The 21265-nt window shown below is 45.4% G+C and overlaps 1 protein-coding gene across 12 annotated transcripts in view; it reads left to right on the plus strand.

Moving 5' to 3' along the window:
* Nucleotides 1-21265, plus strand: part of CCDC9 (coiled-coil domain containing 9) — a 1357226-nt gene that overhangs the window by 700847 nt on the left and 635114 nt on the right. The gene's annotated exons all lie outside the window — the stretch shown is intronic.

Genomic DNA, 21265 nt, shown 5'->3' on the forward strand with positions numbered 1-21265 from the left:
ATGTCTAGAGATCGAGCTACCACTCGTGATAACGTGGGGTTTATTTCATTATCGGGGGGGCCCTTGACTTGCGGGCGTGGAGCGTCCCGCAACCACATCAAGCAAGTGTGTTGCCTTTTGTTGGGTGTTAAAGTGTACTGCAGGTGGTTCAGTAATTCAAATTGTAGGCCTTGTCGAGTCTCGGGCTTCTATTGGAAATTGGGGCAGGGGTCAACCCCCTAAGTCTTCCGGCGGGTCTTGTGCTGGTGGCCTGTCAGGGTGCTTGCTGTTGGTCAGGCGGTGGTCTACGGTTCCTTCCCCTATTGCCATGGGAGGTTGACCAGTCGCCATCTATGTTTTGTTCAGCCCAGCGCCATGCTTCTTTGGGGTCATTGAAGTGGACTGTGGTTCCTTTATGGTAGATCTTGAGCTGTGTGGGGAAGAGCAGACCACTCCCATTGTTGGTAGTTGTTTTTTGAGGTGGTCAAAGGATTGCCTTGCTTTCTGCACTTCCCTAGTATAGTCGGGGGGAGGGGGCGATTTTGTAGGTATTGAAAGTGATCGAGCCCTTGGCGCGTGCATGTTGCAGTAAAGCATCTCGGTCCCTGTAGTTTAGAAGCTTTGCTATTACTGTGCGTGGGGGTGCCCCGGGTGCTGGTCTGCCCGTAGGTACTCTGTGCGCTCTCTCTAAAGAGAAGAACTTGGCGAAAGTGTCTGGTTCGAACAGGTTGGTGAGCCACTGTTCTAGAAAGAGCTCCATGCAAGAGCCTTCGGCCTTCTCGGGTATGCAGAGTATGCGCACGTTCTTGCGTCTAGATCTACCTTCTACATCTTCGATTCTGTCCTCTAGCACCTTAAGTTTGGATGTGACGTTCTGGAGCTGCTGCTGCTTTTTAGTACTCTATAGGCGCTGGGAATGCAGTCGGGGACCTCTGTGGAGTGGGATCTAATTATGGTCCACGTGTCCCGCCCAACACCAGCAAGCTCTTCTTCTTTGGGTTGGTTTCCTCGTAATTCTACTTGAGGTGCTTCGCCGCTGATCTTAGTCCACTTCTACTGGTGCCTTCGGGGGTTGGGATGATGTATGTTGTTTGTGTCCTATGAGGGCTTGCGTTATGCTGGTTGTCGGTATCCTGTAGAGTCTGCCCCGGGAGGCGTTCTGCCGCTTCACGGCCGAGTATGTGGGGCTGGAGCCGCCTTGCTAGGTCTGCCAGCAGCTTGAGCTGTATGGGCTGGTGTGGTTGTCGGGCCTGCCAGGTGACCGCTCGGGCGCACCACCTCCCCCAGGGCCCGGCCTGCTTGTTTCCTAGGGTCTGGGCCACACCTGCTTGGGGCGGCCTGCCACGGAGCTCTTGTCTCCCTACCTTTATCGAGCTGGTAGTTCTTCGGTTGCCGCATCCTAGCCCCGCTCCCGGGGTTGTGTGTATGCTGCTTTTCTTCCGGGCTTTAACAGGGTCAGGCTGTTGGCGAGCCCCTCCCGTGCCCCTCGGCGCCACAGCTGTCCTCCACCGACCCTCCGGTTCACGCCCGAGGTGAAAAGCCTGTCCCACAACGGGGGCGCAGGCCTCCAGGCTCCGCTCCCGGGGCCGTGTGTGTGTGTTGCTTCCCTTTGGATGTTTACAGGGCCAGGCTGTAGGCGGGCTCGCGTGTGCCCCGCAGCGCCGCAGCAGCCCTCCCCAGTCCTCTGATCCACGTTTGAGCTACCACGCTCGTCGCCGCCTTAGGAAGGGAAGAGCAATAATGGGGACACTCGCCAGCGCCCCGTTTTCATGCCGGTGTTTCCTTCCCCACCGGCAGCACTCGGGCTTGTCTTTCTAGTAGTGCCGCCCGGGGATGCACATTCTTGTTCCTTGGATGCCGGCACTACCGCCGGGGCCCAGGGCATCCCACTCCGGCGGATGCGCGCCATGTCTTCTTTCCCGCGGCGGGCCCGCCAAAGTCCGCCCACTAGTCGGGGCACTGCTGGAGCCCCCCCAGAGACCACGCTCCACTCCCACAGCGCTCAGTGGGCCGATGACAGACAGGGCTCTGCTGCAGTGCGGCCTCGCTTCTCAGCTTCTGAGCGTTCGTCTGCACGCGCAGACGGCCATCTTGGAGGCAGACTGGTTGGTGCTCGTTCCGAGCTTTTCGTGCCCACCACTCTGAGAATCGAGTGTGGTTTTTGTTGCCCTTCACCCCGTTTGTGCCTAAGGGTGTCCGACACTCGTCAGAAGTGTTTTTAGATCCTATTTTATCAGGAATCGGGCGATTTTGTCAGGATGTGTGTTGCGGTTGCGGGAGCCGGAGAGACTTGCGTCTTTCTCATCTCGCGGCTAGCCACGCCCCCTGTAACCAGAATTATTGAATACATATCAGGTGGCGATTATTGAGTTCTTGATTTGTTGATTGAAACAGATGACGATTCCCGCATGTGCTCCATGAGCAAAGCGAGACCTTCCGGGTGATTGCTTTGGTTAGTTAATGTTGATTGCTGTAGTTTACGCGCCTTGTTGGAGAAGTAAGTTACAATTCTCTCCATATAAAGTGCTTTGTATGTGCTCTATATTCAGTTTGTCGATGAGTATCGTAATAATTCTCACCATCGCTTGGGCGCATCATTCCATTATGCTGGTATGGTCTCTTCTGGCTGCATCAACATCGGATTTCTCAGCGTGATTTACGCTCGAGTGGACAGATGCTTTTGACCTAGCAGCCTGGTGTTTGTCAGTCGGAAACTTTCCACTGCTGTGAATAAGGTCGAACCCCAATGCACTCTGTTTTCTCGCCGTAACATTTTTGCACTCTGCAGTCAATCCACACTTGGTCCAGGCTTGCGTTGTCAATAAATTTGATGGTTTGAATGTCCGTAGAAGTTATATCGTCCATGTTTGGTATCGCATGGAGTAATCTCAAGTCATTTGTCCTATTAAGTATCAGGTTGTCTTCTTTTTTGTCACTATTCTTATTAGTTTTATCCTGTTATCATTTCAATTCTTCTGTGGATCAACAAAAGTAGGCAACGTAAGTGTCATTTTGGTACCGTTATTTGGGTTCGGACCTGGTAGATGATTCCTATTGTGCGTCCCCATCTCCTGTAAGGAGAAATCTTGACTTGTATTTTGTGTTTCTTGCGATTGCTCGGTTTGGTCAAATTCCAACTCTGAATTCGAGATTTCCTCACATGTTAGGTCTATCGCAGAGGCTTGTCGGGAGAGACCTTCTTCATATTGATCAGTTATGATCATCGAACACTGACTCATTTGTATTTGAGCCTCTTTGGAATGGTCATTATCCTCATCCATATAAATTGACATGTTCATCAAGATGTCTGTTTCGACAGGCTAGTTGATTAATGCTAGGTTGTTTGTAGTATCTTTGGTGTTCTTTGCAACTGTCCCTTCCTGTTGCGGGGAGTGCTGAATATGGTTAGTTCGCTTTTGTTTGTTCTCTTGTGGCTCTTTTATCGGGAGCGTTAAGTTTCGAAGAAACGCACGCGAGCCAGTTTCCTCTTTTTGGAGTAAGGCTTTGTTTTTTTTACTTACTTTCTCTGTCACTGGTTTGTTACCTTTTGTGAATATCCTGTAGGTTTCGGGTACTTTTTTAGGTGTCTTTATTTTCTCATTGTCATCTTTGCTCATTAGGCCTGTGTTTTGTGTCTTCGGATTAGTGTTAATTATCTCTGTTGAGATTTCTTCTTCACTTAGGTCAATTAAGTTAACGACTATTGCAGGGTCGTCGATAGATGGAGTCATTGCAGGTGATCTACTCTTGTGTTTCCAAAGGGTTGGAGGTATTGTTCCAATACTAGCCATTTGGTTTGTGTGGTAAATTCCCTGGTTGGTATTCGGGAGGGACGTTGGCGTAATAGTAGAGTGTCTATTGTTCGACGTCGTCATTGTGATGAGGGCATTGGTCAAATCCTTTTTTTCGGCTCTATCACTTCTCGCGAGGTCGAAGAGCCTTGATTACCACATAAGACTTGCTTGCGCTTCCACATCAAGGCGTTCTTGTATTTTGTTCATGAGCGCTTCTGAGTAGATTTGTTTTGAATGAATTTATGCCAGCAAGGTGGCCTGGTCCTTAATAGTCTCAACCAACACTTGAATTTTCATGAATGAGGTAAGTGATTGTGTAGTGGTCGCAACAAGCATATTTTGAAGGTCAAGCATCGTAGTTCGTATAGAAGCAATTTCTTGGTGGGAGGCAATCTCACATCTACATTTGTTTTTTGGGGAGTTGTGGTTTTGTACATATGGTTCTGAGGCCTTAAAATTAATCTCTTGTGTATAGTAGTCCTTTTTAGGGATACTTGTATGGTTGTGTCCAGAGATTTGCTCTCTAAAATCACTATCGCTGGTGGTGGGATGTTTTGCATTCACCAAATCATTGGATATTGTCGACTTATGTGAGATTTTTACAAACACTGCTCTTCTTTTTCCATGATGTTTCATAAAATTCTCAATTTCTGCAAAGTACAGCGATAGACAAGCTGTTCTTGGGTTTTGCTGGGGTTTATTCCTTTGGGTTGGGGGTTGGGAGTGTCTACGGCTCTCGTATAGTGATTGCTGCCGCCGTTTAGCCAGATTGGCTTTATCTTTTTGTGATAGTTCAGTTGTATTTACTCCGGGTGTGGATCACTGTTCTTGTTGAATGGCTCTATCCTGAGTTCCAGGTTTCACATTTGGTTGTCTTACTGTTTGACTTTCGGCAAGAGACACAGCCAGCAGTGCAGTTGCAGGCAGAATGGCTTGAGACTCATCATTCACTGCAGAAGTGCTGGCGGATTGAGGTTGGTTAGACATCTGTGGTTTATTAATTCCGGGTTCTAACATCGATGACTCCTATCTAGGTTGGTCACCATTTTGTTTAGATGTTGCTGCCTTTTCAAATGAGTATATAGAACCTATAGATTTGTGCATTATTTCTTGAGGATTTCCCATGTGCTCACTACTGGAGGGCAAGCACCCAGTCTCGTTTTTTTGCGTTGTTAGGCGATCTGGGTCTGCCTTTACAGCAATAGCTTGGGGATGTGTTAGGGTGTGCAACACAGCTTGTGGCTCATTGTTTGTTTGGGAGTGAATTTGTGTTTCATTGTCTCGTTTGTCACCGCACTGGTCTGAAAAGGTATTGTATGTGTGCGTCATCTTGTTTCTCTTGTATGTTGGAATTTGATGGAGCAGTGTCTGATAAGAACATGGCTTTTGTATGTTGTCTTGTTCGAGGCAGCAGCATTTCTTCTTAACATCCGTCACCATGTGGGCAGATGGCTCCCTGCGGTTCGCACTGGGAAGTTTGTCTCTTGGTTTCTTAAGATCAGTAGAGACTGAGTACTACGCGCTATTAAATATTAGGGTCCTTACGATTCCAGTGAGAGATGTTAATGATGCAGCAAACAGCGTTTAGTAGGTTGTTGGATCTTTAGTAGAAGTTTTCTAATCTTTAGTTCCATTATGTGATTGAGGTTTCACCCGTCAGCGTATGCCTGTGACTCCCAACATGGCCGGGCTGTGAGTAGTTCGAGTCTATCACTGGGGCATGTCCGCCGTGATGAGCCCGAGAACCCTGCTACTAGACCCACCGGCAGACCGCCGCCTCTGCGGGACACACCAGGGACCTGGGGAAATCGATTAGATGTCTGGAACTTATGGGGTAAGAATCCTCATACCAACACGTCTTGTGTTTGAAAGACCAGCTGGAGGTATTCTTCCCTCGCACCCTAAACCATGTACTAATGGGTAGGATTTACTCCTCCCGCCGCCTAGCTGGATTCTCCAATGTTAGCAAGTTTCTTTATTTGTCCTGGTAGCCTTGCAACTCTACCATGGTATGCGTTAGAGCCCTCAGCTGGCCCCCGTTACTCATTGCTTCGGAATTGTAGATTATTTCATCTTCCAGTCTTGGGGTCCTTGCCATCCCCCTGTCCAACTTACTGGTTCTGGTTGGCCTTCCTGGCTTGGCCAACAAAGGCTCTTCTCTTCTCTGTTTCTGCATTTCCTCTTCTCACAACTATAGCACCACTCGCTCTCGTAAAACCCTGGAGGGTGTTTATGCCTCCTTCTTTATGCAGGTGCTGATACTGATTGAAATAATGAGGCATCTGATTCACAGGTCTTTTCTCCCTTTAGCTAATGTAGCGCGATTGGTCCTGTCTTAAAGGTTCCACCTCAGTTGCTGTGGCCAGTGTTTGTGATTCTGCGCAGGTGTTATGCTTCTTTTAAAGACTCGGACAAGGCCCTGCAGCCCGAGGTTATAAATGACCTTTCCACCACGTTGGTATCGGGCACTGTTAACATGGTTATCTACTGACCTAGAGCTTTGCCTTCGTTCTGTCCCTGTGAGTTCTCTCTTCTTTCGGAATTGCTGCACTGAGCATAAGCTTTCACCACTTGTTTTATTTTCAGCCCCATCATTTCTGTCTTTCACTTCTGCACATGTATGTCCTGGCTGATGAATATGAAAAATCACCCTTTAAAGCAGTTTATCAAACACGCTTTTTCTGGCATCGATTAATTCTGGATTTTCTCCCTGACATCATAGCATTAGGCTCTACAACCATGCATGTTGCCTTCATCTCCTCACCCATGAAATATATATCCTCACGACTGACCGGTAGTCTTTTATTTCTATTCGCACTTACTGCCTCTTATTTATCCACAGAAGGCTTGGGGAGCTCTGGGGGGAACCTACTTATACCGCCTCTCGGAGTTGCATCATATAGCTGTTGGAGTTCTACAGCATTTCCACTACTGTGATAGTTGGCTGACCTCGGCACAATGGTCATATGAGGGGAGAGCATGTCCTTACAGATAGCATTTATTACTCCTGTATCATTCTGGGTAGCAGGGAATAGTTAATATTTACAGTTGATGGGGAACATTGTAAAAATAAATGTTTTCAACATTTTATTTGTGGTGTTGGTCACATTGACCTTTACACTGAGATATTAAAACATGACAATGTAAATAATTACATACAAAATCTCATAAAAAGACACGTAAAACAGCATATAATGTCCACATCAGGTTTGAATAAATACGCTTAAACTACAAATCATCACTAATACAGTACAATAATATAGAAGTAAATGTTACTCAAATTTCAGCCACATTCCCGTAGATGTTTGCCCATACCTCAAGGAAATTGTGTCTATACTCTCGCGATTCATGTTATTTACAGCAGATTCTCCATTTAGATTATTCAATCTTTTTTCACCAGCAACCATATATGGTATGCAGCTGCCGTCATTACCATCGATTTTGCTCCATACAAGGTGCTCCAAAACTAATCAGATGTTAATGGATGTTTCGTTGTAACCCTTCTCATATGATCTGACTAATGTTCTACATTGTGTCAGCAAGTGGCAAGATGTTTCTACTGCTTGATCACAGAAGCGACATAGGCACTTGTCCCTTGTGATGCCCTGCCATGCCCCTATGTTTTCATAGACCGGCAATGTTTCTAATCAAAGACACAGTATAAAGCATGCAAGTGGGGACATGTGTAATCTGATTAGATATTCACGTGGTGTGTTTATGTTCATTCCCTGGGTCGAATATTGGGGATATTTTCGCATATTTGCTATTTGTTCAATGAACTGTATACGATCAAAGTCCTTCGATTTTCTTTCGAAATAGAGTGCAAATGCTTCACTCATTGTCCCAGGCAATGCTTGCATGGCAATATTCATACAATGTTTCAGCAGCAGTTTTTGCATATCTTTAAATCCTGTGTTACATGTTCAACTCTCACTGTGTTGGTTTGTTAGACCTAGTAATATTCCTTTCTTTAGGTCATTGAAGTATATGTTGGCCCATAATTTGCACACAGCCAGCTTCCATAATCAAAATGTGTGGAGGGATGTTAGGCCTAACTCCATACGGATAGCTTCCACAGGGACTGCAGTAGGTAACCCCAGCAAAGATCTTAATAATTTCCCCTCCAGCCTTTGCAGCGCCTCCTCCATTAGTGTCTCCAACACGTACAATATGCCATAAGTTTGGCTTCAGTAGATCTTCCCCTTTTCCTGTCAATTACGTTTTTTAATGATAACCATTTGGCCATGCCGTTGTGATAGCCTCGTTGGCATGGCAAATACTGGTAGAGTTGGAAGTTATATTCATACCTAGATATTTATAGACTTCAACTTGTTTCAGGCATTGCCCACCAAGACGCCATGTGAAGCCACTCCCCTGTTGTGTCCCTTTTCCAACAGACATGATCTTAGTCTTACCAATATTTATGCAGAGACCATTTAGGTCCGCATAATCCTTCAAGGCGTCAAGTGAAAATTGCAGACCTAGTGGGGTCTGGTCAAAAATTACTGTCATCGGCATACATGAAGTGTAGCTTCATATCACTGTATCTTGGAGGATAGTTACGTGCAGCTTTTAGAACATAACAAAGTCCGAAACATATATATTGTACAGTAATGTTGCAAGTACGCAGCCCTGCTTCAGACCTGTTAGTGGGGACATCTTCAGCGAGTGTCCTTTCTTGTGACATCATTACCCTCACTACTGTATCACCGCAACTTCTTGATAAAATACTGTACAGATGGGTCCAAACCTCTAGCCCTCAATTTAGTCCATAGTCAACCTCTATCAACAGAATCAAAAATGAAACAATAGTCCACGAAATGCATGTAAAGTTTAGATCCAGGATTTCAGAGCATGTCAGAAATGAGAGTAAGAAGTACCCATATTGAATGATTTGTACAGTGACGCTTTCTGAAGCTTGTTTGTGTAATGTCTAATATGGCGTTTGTGTCTGACCACATGGTATGTTTTGCCAATAATCAGTGTGAGAATATCTTGGAGCTGCTGTCTAACATTGCCAAGAGTCTGTACTTATAAGGGTCTGAACGTACCCCTTTCTTATATACTAGTATAAGTATAGACTCCAGCCATGTGGAAGGGTAGCACCCAGTCTCCTACACATGTAGAAACAGACCACTCAGTAGTTCAGCCCAGTTTTGTGGATCATTAAGTATTTCGTGACTCAACCCGTCCGGCCCAATGGCCCTAGAAGATTTAGACTTAATAATTATTGAGGCTATGTTAGTCTGGCGCATGTAATGCCAGACCAAGGTTCCTATCTTGGATACATCGGACAAACCGATTTGAGGGTTTTCTTTATCCCAGTGCATCTTCTCAATGTGGGCTGCCCAGTTACTCTGTGATGCCACACATCACCAGGCTTGTTTTAGCAGATCCAAAAGTGTGCAGTAAGAACCAGAACTTCTTAGAATCCATAGACCTAAGCAAATTTACTATGAAAAGCCAATTAGTTGAGTGTTCGCTGCATTTGTGCTCACGCAGCCAGTTTTTATATTTAGATCTGGCTGAGGCTTTGTATTTCTTTTTCCCTTGAATCGATATTTGATCGCTTCTGCTGATTACTTGTAGCTCAGTGTTCAACTGTTTCTTGCTCTTAGCTATCTCCAAGTCAAAGAGAGCACCAATCCTTCCCACTTGTGTTCCTCTACTAATTTGTTTTTGGACACTTATACCATACCTATTTAACAGATTTTTCAATTCCCAGTCATGATGCTTCAGAAGGTCAGGGTTGGTCATGTTGTCAAATCTAAGATTAGAGTTAAGATGTTTAATGTTGTGGCTGGACCACCGAAGTCTGTTTCCCTGGTGATTTACAGTGGGGTTTTCTCTCAAACATACCCTTTGCCGATATTTAGGAAGCTGATATTGTATACTGAGGGCAGCATGGTCACTTAAACCAATAGGGCTCCCATGCAGATCGGGGGAATATTTCAATACAGCAGAGTTTACAAGAAAGAAATCTATACACTACTGTATATGCCATTAGACCAGGTCTTCATTGGTTCCATGCTGCTCAGTTAACAATATGTAGTTCAAATTCAAGTAGAGCTTCTCGCCAAGCATGTCCCTTGAGCTGTGCAGCTTTTACCAACTTTAAGGGCTGGCTCATCCAGTTGTATACAGTCTACATTAAAATCACCTGTTAGAATCACACCTGCATGAGGGTGTTGACTACACCATTGCCAAAGAGTCTCTGTGACTGCAGACTTAAGGGACTTTATGAGATCATCACCCGGAGGGTCATACAATATAACTAACCAAAACCAAACTACGTCTTCGTCAGTGTGTCACAGATCATATTGTTATGAACAGGAATACCTCGTAGTACAGTTAGGCCGTTTACTGACCTTGCTCCTATACAGAGGCCACCTTTTTGGCGTCCCTTGGCTCCGGCTATTGCTGGTTTAAAAATCACACTATACCAGTCTAAATCAAAAGGGGCAGTCAACCAATTTTCCTGCAGGAGGAATACCTGTGCGCCTGTTATTTGCTGCAAACCCCTATGATTACTATGAAAGGAATCTAACCCCCTTGAGTTCCAAGGAACCAAAAGGTGGTCAACCCTTGGGGTAGACTTCAACAGGACCCATTTACCATAGACCAATAACCCTCCATCTTCTGCATATCTAAGCTATAACCAGCTCCTGCAAGCTGTCCATAGGCATTACTAGTAGCCCCTTGTCCCAGAACTGTTTGTTCCTCACCAATGGACGGAAAACGGCAAGCTCGAATCCAAAGTCTTTAAAGTCTTGTGCGTGTTTACAAATACGATCCACTGTATCATTTACCTCGCCTATTGTAATTACCTATATCCGCAAGGCTGGTCAAGCGAGCAAATTCTAGAGTAACAATATTGTTTGTGGTAACTGTACAAAGGTCCGGGATAATGTGGAATAATTCCAATAGCAAGCTTCTATTGAGGTAGGGGCTCCTAGCCGTTGGAGACACTTCCACCAGCTTACTGTATCTGGTGTCTGTGTACCGTGTGGTATCGGTTGGTTTTAGGGTATTGTAAATCGTTGGTCTTTGAAGCGCTTCCTCCCATGAGGGCCAAGTTTCAGGTGTATTGCCGGGTACTTCGGACAATTGTGCCCCTCTAGGATCACCAGAAGATGGAGAACCAGTGGAATTTATAGTTGGTGCTCGTTTCTTGGTTTGTTAATGGGGGCTGTGCTTTTGGTACAGTGGCAGGTAGGCTGACGTCTTCAACTTTGCCCCCACTTTTGCCAGTCGTTGGGACTAGTCCAGTGGGGTTCGGGCCAAAAACGACCCCCAATTATCCAGAGGGTCCTGCAGCATCACCCTCCTTACTTCACCATTGCCTGTCTAGTTTGTGACCATACATGGGCCTGTCATCTTTGTTGAAGGGCAGGTTGAGGTGATCTTAGTCCTGTTCATCGGCAAACCTCTCTTGAGACATACTTTCTTGGATTTATCCATTAACAATTTGCTCTTTTCGAAATGTTCTTTTTCGTTAATTGCTTTATGAAGTCCGGAGAAGGTTGAGTGTTTAACCTTGATTGTTCAGTGCACTAAGCTGTTGATGCCTGTTCCTTGGACTCTGCCGTCACTCTAACCGTACCCACCCTTTTTCAACCTCAGACTCAGAAGATTGTGTGGGATCTGGGTTAATTACCACAGAGTATGATATGATATGATAGGTTATTTATAACGCGTTTAATACCCAGAGGTTTCTAAGCGCGGACCCGGTGATCGAACCTGTGGTGGTTCGTGTCGTCTTGCTTCCAAGGCGAGCACGTTGCCCCTAGGTTATCCTCCCAGAGTATGGATGAATGGGGCGGACGCGCTGGTACCGGGGGCTCCTTGCCAGGAATAATAATTACAGATGTATGCTGTGTCTTTCGGACAGCTCCAGAGCTAGGAGCCTAGTTGACTTTCCCAGAAATCCAATGAATGGCTCTCCATTCAGCTTGCTTCTTTGGTTATTTGCAGTCATTAGTGCTCCTTGAGATGGTTTGTTCTGCTACTTTCCTCATAGTTTGTTTTAGCCTCCTTTGATCTTCTGCTATATTTGAGCGCTGTTGAAACAGGGCGCCAATTTTTGACTCTAGGTTTTGGATTTTGTCTAGCAGGCACTTCTTCACTGTGGTCGATTTTCCCTGACACACAGATTTGTATGGGGTGGGGGGGCTGTCGCAGTCAGTCACTCACTTGAAGTGAATTTTGGGGGCGTGAGCAGCTTTTCTAGATCAGGTGTGTCTGATAGTGCAGAACCTATTACATTGTCATGTTTGCCATTTTCAGTGCCCATAGAGTTCCTGCAAAGATCTATGCAGTGATTCAAAAGTGAGCCATTATTATCTATGGCGAAGGAGCTGGATGAGAGATTAATCACAGTAGTCTGTGGGTCACCAATGTCTCCTCCGGTCTCTAGTGGCACTCTGACCCTCAGACCTGCTCCGGACTCAGAACACGCTAGTTCCAAAAAAGCTGTCCTTTTAGGTTGAAGAGTCTTGAAGGCCCGATTGATCTTTTTTTGTCTACTTTGAGCAGTGGCGCTCCACCGGGTCGTTTTCCGTGTGTCAGATTGTGCAGACGTTTACTTTTACACCTGGTATTACTGTGCAACCTGTATGGATGTTGTTTCAGCTTAGGCATGCTACAGTTTGTAGGTGTGGCTTCCTTAGGCAAGTATTTGAACTGGCTCCCAACCTAGATGGACAACAACTAACCCTGGGGCCCTTGGAAGCGAGAGGTGGAGCGTGATCTTCATTTCCTGCCAAGAGGTATGCTAAGGCCACAGTACTATTGTTACCCACCAAAGTTTGATTGTAAAGTCTTCTTACCCCTTTCCGCCCAACTCGCGCCAATCCACGTAGAGTCATCTGTGTTCGTCTCCACTAGTAATTCTTCTGTGTTCAACACTAGGTTGGATGGCCTGGCACCGTCTCACCGTCCTTCCGACCCTAAACACACAACACACTGCAGCACACCGTGCTTGCTCAGCGCAACCAGTGTGTATTTGTTGTATTAGGCCATCCTCCAGCAAGCAACGCAATGGAAGGCAGACTCCTCTACAGCTCCCGCAGCACGTCCAGCAGGTAAGCAGGTCTCAAGACACACTGCGCGCGCTCTGCACTCTTTGTTGGATTAAGCCCACCTCCAGCAAGCAATACAAGGCAGACTCCTCTACAGGCAGCGCATTCAGCAGGTAAGCAGATCTCAAGACACACTGCAGCACACTGCGCGCCATCTGCACTCCCGGTATTTGTAGGATTAAGCTCGCCTCCAGCAAGCAATGCAATGCAATGGAAGGCGGTTAGGGAGAATTCTCAGAAATGTGCTAATTCCCTTCTACCTTAGAGACCCCCAGCTCTTTCTGCTGGACTTTAGGACTTTTAATGTTTATCCTGGAGAGATCGAGACCTTTTCCCCACTATCTCATGTATTTTTCATTGATTTGAGCACCGTTTATTTTGTTTTTGGTGTCTGACAAACTCCGTAGGCATCATCTTTTTATATTGTCACACAGCACCTTCAGTGCAGTGACAGAGGGAAGTCTTCCAGATTTTCCAAAGGTTTAAATACCTTCTGTTGGTTAAACTACTGTTTCCAAGAGCAGTGAAGTGAAATTGACTTTACTTACATTTTGTAACTTTCTAGACCCAGCACACACTATATTACAATAGGGTGCTGGAGGGGTTACTTAGTATCTCTTTTGTCTAGTTTCTCATGTAACATTTTTATGTTACCCTTTCTACAATTAATGGCTGGTGGTAGTTGTTTACTTTTTACTACCATTGAGCGTTTCTACCGCGGGCTGTAATTGCACCTGCACTAAAGCACCCAGGGGTGCCCATTTCGTCAAAATGGCCCTGTCTTTTTTCGCCATTTCTTGTTGGAAAGGTCCTTCTTGAGATTTACTCTGCGCGCCAAACCAGGTTTGGTCCCTTTTGTTAGTTTTGTCTTTGGCGGGTTTCACTGCTGAAGCAGGCCTCTGGCTCCAGCGTGTCTGGCAGGGCAGGAAGTGAGGGAGGTGCCCAAAACTCCCTGTGCTTAATCCTCTTGGTTACAGGAATGCACCCAAAAGTGATTGGCTGGCTGGCTATCCTTGGAGGACAACCACCCTGCTGTGTGAGTGACAGCTAGGCTGCAAATTAATTGGAGAAACCTGCATAAAAGGCAAGGTCTTTTGCTTGGAAGGCATATTCGACTAGTGGAGGAAAGAATTCGAAGAAGAACTTGGAAGAGATGCCTGCTGCAACTACTGGACCGCTGGTTTGCCCGGTGAAGCCCCCCTGCAGTGCCGAAGCTCCAAATTCGCCTCGACTAGAGAAGCCCTGCAAAGGACGACTTCTCCTCTTGGGTTAGTGGGACCAATCGACCCCAAGATGAACTCATCTGGACATCCTCTCTGAGATGGCTGTACTTCTACTACTGCTGCAGGAACCGATTGCCAGGGAGAGGAACACCAGAATTGAGTGTCTCGTCTTTAAATTGGACCCGAGCTACAGGAAGATCCTCCGGAGTCTTCAAGCAGGACTGACCAAGCCTGAGCCACCTCAAGAGTGCTGAACCCAGCTGCGAGGAAAGTCCTTAAGGTACCCAGGTACCCAGGAAACCCCGGTGGTGCTATTCGCGAGAAGCTAAAACCGCAAAGTGCAGCGGATCTGAAGTTTGCCCATTGCTGCCGCCGACTTTCAATTCATAGTGCAGGAGTCCCCAGACATCCAGCCTCTTGTCCCCATGATTGCGGCCCAGGAACAGGATCTGCCAGACTACAACTGGAACAGAAGCCAGCTGGAACCAATTTCATCGGACCTAAGGTACTGTAAACAAAGGGGTACGTACCTCTTGTCGTGTAGCCTTGCTAGCTCTCAGTTGAGACTTGTCTTGGTTGCCGCTTTGCCCCTCGCAAGCCTCCCAGCTTGTGTCCCAACAGTGATTTCATTTTCTACAAAGACTTCTAAAACATTGTGCAAGACTTTTTACTTACCGAAGTGCTTCAGCTCACCTAGACTTTTGCTCAATTAACATTGGCTGGCCTGGGTCCCTGAAAGACTCTTACAACCTTCGACTTTGTGCTTTAACTATCCCTCAACAAAAGTCACAGATGCTGAACTTGTGTAGCTGGGAAAGAGATAGTTTACTTTGCATTGGGGGTTTAAAAGTACTTACCCGCTCAAGAATATTTTTTAACCATTGTTTTATTCCCTCACCTTTTCCCTTTTTAACACAACCTCAGTATAGCTCTAAATGTGCCAGTGATATTTTAATGTCCACAGTGTCCTAGTTACTTAAGTCACTTTAGGATGTAGAAAGTGTCTGTGTCCCATCCCAAAGGGGTATCTACTGATTGAAAGAAACTGAGAGTGTGTATTTTGAAGTATATTTTTGTCTTACATATATTTGCTCCCTTCTAAAGAAGGCTTATTGAACTGAATGTTAAATTAATAAATAATTGTTTAATCAAGAAATCTTGAGTGTAAGTGTTTATTTGGATACTTGTCACTGTGAATCTCTGTTATAACCCTACAGCTCACATTGACCCCTCTTGAGATAAGCCTAGCTGCTCATACTTGCGCAGTACAGGCTAATACCAAAGGTTGGGTTAACTATTGCCAAGAGGACAAGTCTGGTGCAGTCTCCCACAGGGTACTGCAAACAATCTTGCCTAGCAAAGGCAGACTCCTCTACAGCTCCCGCAGCACGTCCAACAGGTAAGCAGGTCTCAAGACACTGCAGCACACCATGCTGAGAGCGGGTGCGAGTTGTAAACAGAACATTGACTTTGGTTTTTGGTGTGTTAAAGCTCCACTAACCTTAAGATGGGGCAGAGCATCCAACATACAAATCCAAGCCAAACCTCTCTATGGTCGGTTTTAGGGCAAGTTTTCTATAGTCCAACTAAGGGCTTCATAAAACCATATAAAACCATATCTGAGGCAGTACAAAAACTCCACTTTTAGTATAAGGCTGCAGTACCTGAGAATGTTTGGTAGCATGGATGGAGCAGTCAGGCTTATCTTAAGAGGGAGAGAGGCCTTTAGGTCAGTACGAAGAAATTGTAGCATACATATGGTTCAAAGATACGCTGATACACTAAGTGTAAATGTAATGGTGTATTTTTAATACAGTAGGCCAAGATAAATCTTGGGGCAGTAAGTACTTTAAGTAAGGCTTTCAGTTTTCCGTTTTTACTGATTTTTGAAATCAATCTGCTTTCCATCTGTATTTATTTATAAAAATTGAAAAAAACAGAATAACATTTCTTTCTGTCTGGTTCTCTGTTTTCACTCATACATCTCAGACCAATTGCATTGCAGACTGGCAGCATGGAGAGTGTAAAAGTTGTACACACATAGCATTACTGTTAAATTGCTGAAAGCATATATTTTAAGGCAGCAGCAGTCACAGGGGCAACCGTTTTTGTTATGGCAAAAAAGAGCTAGCATTTCTTTTCTATATGGCTGTATATGTGCTTTAATAAATGCATGTTTTCATTCGAATAAATGCAGAATACTAAATACTGAAAAAAGGCCAAAAAATAAATATCGCTAAATACAAACAAAAATAGCAGAACAATAAATACCATAAAACAGGAAGAATTAACTAAGTAATGAACACATTTATAAAACCAACTCAATACCCATGGTATAAAAACCAAGGTTTAACCCTATTAATATTCATTCAGCAGTTCAAGGTGAGTCCAATCTACAGTTATACATTCAGGACTAAGACCAGGCTAGTAACTTTTAGTTTACAGTAAGTCATTCAAGGGCAGTAGACCCTATTGGTCATAACATAGTGTTACTCAGTTTCAGAATCACCTAGTTATACCAACACTTGTTACAGGGATCTATTGCAACATATGTAACTTTTTTCTATTAGGAATGGATACAGTTACAATACCAATGTTACTTTTAAGAACACAGTTCAGAGCTAGTAACGTAACTCCTATACTTTCTGTAGGGGGCTACAAGCAACTCAAAGACAAGTAATAACTCAGTAAACTATTTTAAGTGCACTAGCAATTTGGCGAAAGCAAAACTCAATTAAACTTTCAGACATACAACAACTATTCAAGGTCAGGATAACCTATTGGTATATACACTTATTACACAATTTCTACTGCAGGAATAGACAGTTGAAACAATGATACTTTTCAGAAGTGTATTCCACATCGTTGACATGTAATGTCCACAGCTGTGCACTTGGAAACTTTTTCGGCAGAGGGCGTCCTGCGTCGATGACCTTGGGTCAATGTCCCTTGAAGGCCTCCCTTGAGGGCGACGCCACCAGATGTTATAAATAGGACGCATTGCGCCCGTAGCCTCATTCCAGTTTTTTCTGCAAAAACGGGTTTGCTTCGAGAACGGAGCGTGCCTCGTGTGTTTCATCGTAGTGATGTCTTCTTCTTCGACCCCTCCGACTCTGCAGTCTTGCTTCAAGACTTGCCGGGGCTGCAAGTCTAAAATGTCGATCACTGACCCTCATCGCATTTGTTTGTGATGCTTGGGCGAGAGTCACGACACCGATGACTGTTCAAAATGCCAGTCGCTGACTGCCAAGGCCTTCCTGGAGCATAAGGGGAAGCGCCAGGTAGGTAGGCGTTATAAGCCCAGTAAGTCCCCTAAATCTAAATCGAATCCAAAGGGGTGTCCACCGACGACTCGAGAGGCGACTCTCTGCATCGGGAGGTTCTGGGTCCCGGAATGATTCCCTCCATTCTTCTTCCTCGTCGCAGCATTCTCTGAAGCGCCGTCTCTGGTCGCCTTCCCCGTCCTCCTCGGAAGATGGAGCCGCAAGGAAAGTGACATGCCCGACGAAGTCCTCGACTCCGGGGGAATGGGCTGCCTTCAAGGAGCATATGTTGGTGATATTTCAATTGCAGGGCACGGTTCCGGGCGCTCCTTCTAACGAAGCCAGCAAGGAACGGTCTCGCACCGTGGCTCGCACACCTTCGGGCTCGGGTCCGCGACGTGACTCGCACTGGTAACCTTCGAGGTCCCGTTCGGACAAGGCTTTGGATAGTCGCAAGAGACGTGCTACTAGGTCTCGGTCCTCATCTCCAGCGAGACCGCTGCAACCTGCTAAGGGCTCAAAGCCGGCGTCGACTCAGTTTGCGTTGTGTCTGTCCGACTCGGACGTCGAGGCTTTGCCTTCTTATCAGCCCACGTCGGCGACAAAGCCTTCGGCGCTCTCGGCGACGAAGCCTTCGGCGCTCTCGGCACCAAAGCCTTCAGCGCCCTCGACGCCTTTGGGGATTTGTGCCCGAAATTTACCATTGGAGTTCCCTGATCTGGTGGATCCTCCAAGGAAGGCTACTGCTAAGTCTGTGAGGCCAGTGGTGGACTCCAAGCCCTCTTCTGTCCCCAGGCCAGGTTTTCACCTCCCTCTGGATGACATTTATGAGGAGGAAGAAAGGTCTGACTTCAAGGACCCTGTTGAGCATGATGTGGCTCCTGTCTTTTCTGAAGACAGTCAGTTAGAGGAGTTGCGGCAAACCCTCCATGATGCCAGTGGGTTGGACACTTCTCCGGAAGTGGAACTTGGCTGGTCTGTGCCTGGGGGTCATGCTGAGTCGTCATACTGGCGGCTCATGGCTGAGGTCACGGAGTCTCTGAGCTGGTCCAGTCCTCCTGAAGATTTTGTACAAGATGATTTTTCAGAATCAAAAAATAGGGCTCCTGGTGTGGAACCTATTCTACCCAGGAGGGTTAACTAGGAAAATGTATTATCAAACTCTGCATTGCTGAGGAAGGAATCACTCTTCAATAGTATGTTGTAGAGATAAATCTCATTTTTTTATATTAGAGTTGTGTGCAAAAATACATAAATCCAGCATTTAGAGAACTTAAGACATCAAAATGGTTTGCTAAAACAGAACAATCAGACAAAAAAAACCAGAAAGATATTTACAACACACAGTGCCAAAAAAACATTTTTTGGGACAATCTCCAAATTGTGTGTGTGCAACAAACCCGACTCCTATTAGGATTTGCCAAGAAATTCACATATTACAGTGTACATATTCAAGTCAAGATTTGTGGAAAACACATAGAACAATGGTGGGTACAAAAAATTATTTTTCTTGCGTAAACAGCATTAATGTGCTGTAGTTTTGGGGGGAGTAGTGCGTCTACACCAGGTGTTTCAGCCATTTCTAGGTGGGCTAGGTGTGCCTCATCTTTAACACGGCCTTCATCAGGACGGAGTTCTGTGTAGATCGACGTCTGTGCTGCAGGGGAAGGAGACTACAGTCAGGGGGTGTCTGAGCCAAAATTATTTAGTTTGAGTGAATCACGTGTGGTTGATGTAAAATCAAAAAGCACATAGCTTACCTATGGGTTAATAGATTTCGCAGGCGCTAAATTTGAGATCTGCTAGCTGCATGGGCTGGTCTCTGTATGATCCTGTTGCAAATAACAGAGAACGAGAGAAGCAAAAGGAGGTTGAAGCTAAACATGTCCCCGTTTAAAAAGGCATGAAAAAAAGTTCAGGGAAAAAAGTCTTACCTCTCGCTGGAGGTCGAAAAATGCTGATCCAGGGTGGTATCAGTGGGAAACAGACACGGCTTGCACAGCTAAAAAATATATATGGCTCAAGGTGAGTGTGGTTACCTAGTAACAACTGTCTCATATATATAGCAGTAAGTGCAGGGTTTATTTTAAAGTACCTGTGAGGGTTGCAGCATGGGCAGCCTGTCTGCAAAAAAGTACGAGCTGGAGCTCCTCAGGCTGCTGAGTCACAGATGAGACTGCAGGGGCCTGACTGCAAAGCGTTGGTAACGCTGTTGCTAGGTCCCTGTAGGTATTTATATGTCGGCCATCTTGGAATGGCCCTAGGATCGAGTGGGAAACAAAATGATGGATTCTGCTCCATCCGGGGGGCACAAAAAAAGCTCAATCAATTTTGGGTGTGATTAGTGTCAACGCGTGTCTAAAAAGTTAATTTAGACAATATTGTTGACAAACGGTTGTCATGGCAACCGTAAGCATTGCGAAGTGGCATTGGTTTTTTATACTCTGAAACAACATAGCTAATGGCCCTATGAGGTTGTGATTACCGAAAATAATTCATTTCAATATGTTGTGGCATGGATCACAAAATGTGTATGTGTCTCAGGAATCTCAGCAGAGAAAAACCATAATTAAGTAAGTGGACAGTTTGTATTGTATTACTAACAGCCCGAGAGGGTGAGAATTAGGGCGTGTCGCCTGGAAACTTAATACATAGTTTCATAATGACAGAAAACATTTGGAATTAACAAAGAAAGTATAGTTTTTCATGTAGGTGATTTCATATATTGACCAAAAAAACACACAGTGCCATAATGTCTACTGACTTCTGCATTTCATGAAATGAAAAATGATCATAGTGTTAAGAAGTTCATAGCTCATACTCAATCATTGGGCACATGTCATTACAGGAAAGACTTCCATTCAACTGACACATTTAGACCAGCCTGAACGGAGTTGAGTCTGTGGACCCACCGTTGTTCTAATTGGGTCAGCGTTTTGTTCAGATCCCCCCCACGCTTTGCTGGTTTCACTTTTTGGAGGACAAACCATCTTATATCAGTATCACTGTGGTTCTTAATGATAAAATGCTCTACTAGGGGCTTGTCTGCTACCTTGTTCCTGATACAGGAACGTTGTTCAGAGATGCGCATTTTGATGGCACGTGTGGTTTTTCCTATGTAGACGAGTTTGCAAGGGCATTGTATTACATATATGACACCCTTCGTGTTACAGTTTGTAAAATCTTTCATTATCCATTTAACTTGTGCATGTTCGAAAGATTTCTTTTGTAGGGTCAAAGGGCATGCCACACATTGACCACATTTGTGATGTCCAACTATCGGAGGTAAATCCCATAGTGTGTTCTGTGTTTGTGGGGGTGGCTATATGAAGGTGTGTACTAGAGCGTCTCTTAGATTTCTGTTTTTCTTGAAAGCAAAACATGGCACATTGTGCAGAGTGCCGGGGTGTTTCACCAAATGCCAGTTCTTTTTGATGGTTTTCTGGATCAATAGGCTCAAGGGTCCAAAAGTGGTGACACATACCAGTCTTCCCAAATCTTTTTTCGGTTTGTTTTCCAAACAGATTTCTCTAGGTGTATGTTTCGCTCTCTTTTTGGCTTGGTTGATGGCCTTTTTTGGATAGCCTCTTTCTGCAAGTCGTTGGGTTAGCCCTTCCGCATGTTGTTGGAATTTTGCCAGGTCTGAACAATTTCTTCGTATACGCAAAAATTGTCCGTAAGGTAAATTGTACTTTAATCCCTTCAGTGTAGTTTGGATACGGCCGGCCGTGTTAGACGGTCTATGGCTGCGAGCACCGTTATACGCAGGTTTGAGTGGTTGCGGAAGTTGGGTTTTGCCCCAGATGTGCAAGCCTGTCTTTTGAACATGTCCTTTGGCGCACATTTGTTTGGCAACAAGGCTGACGAGAGCCTTGAGAGGTTGTGCGCAGCTGTGCGTCAACCTCTGCCTTTTTGTCCTAAGGGAC

The sequence above is a fragment of the Ambystoma mexicanum genome, chromosome 2p (genome assembly GCF_040938575.1).
Source record: "Ambystoma mexicanum isolate Mex_15411 chromosome 2p, UKY_AmexF1_1, whole genome shotgun sequence".
NCBI classification, from domain to species: domain Eukaryota; kingdom Metazoa; phylum Chordata; class Amphibia; order Caudata; family Ambystomatidae; genus Ambystoma; species Ambystoma mexicanum.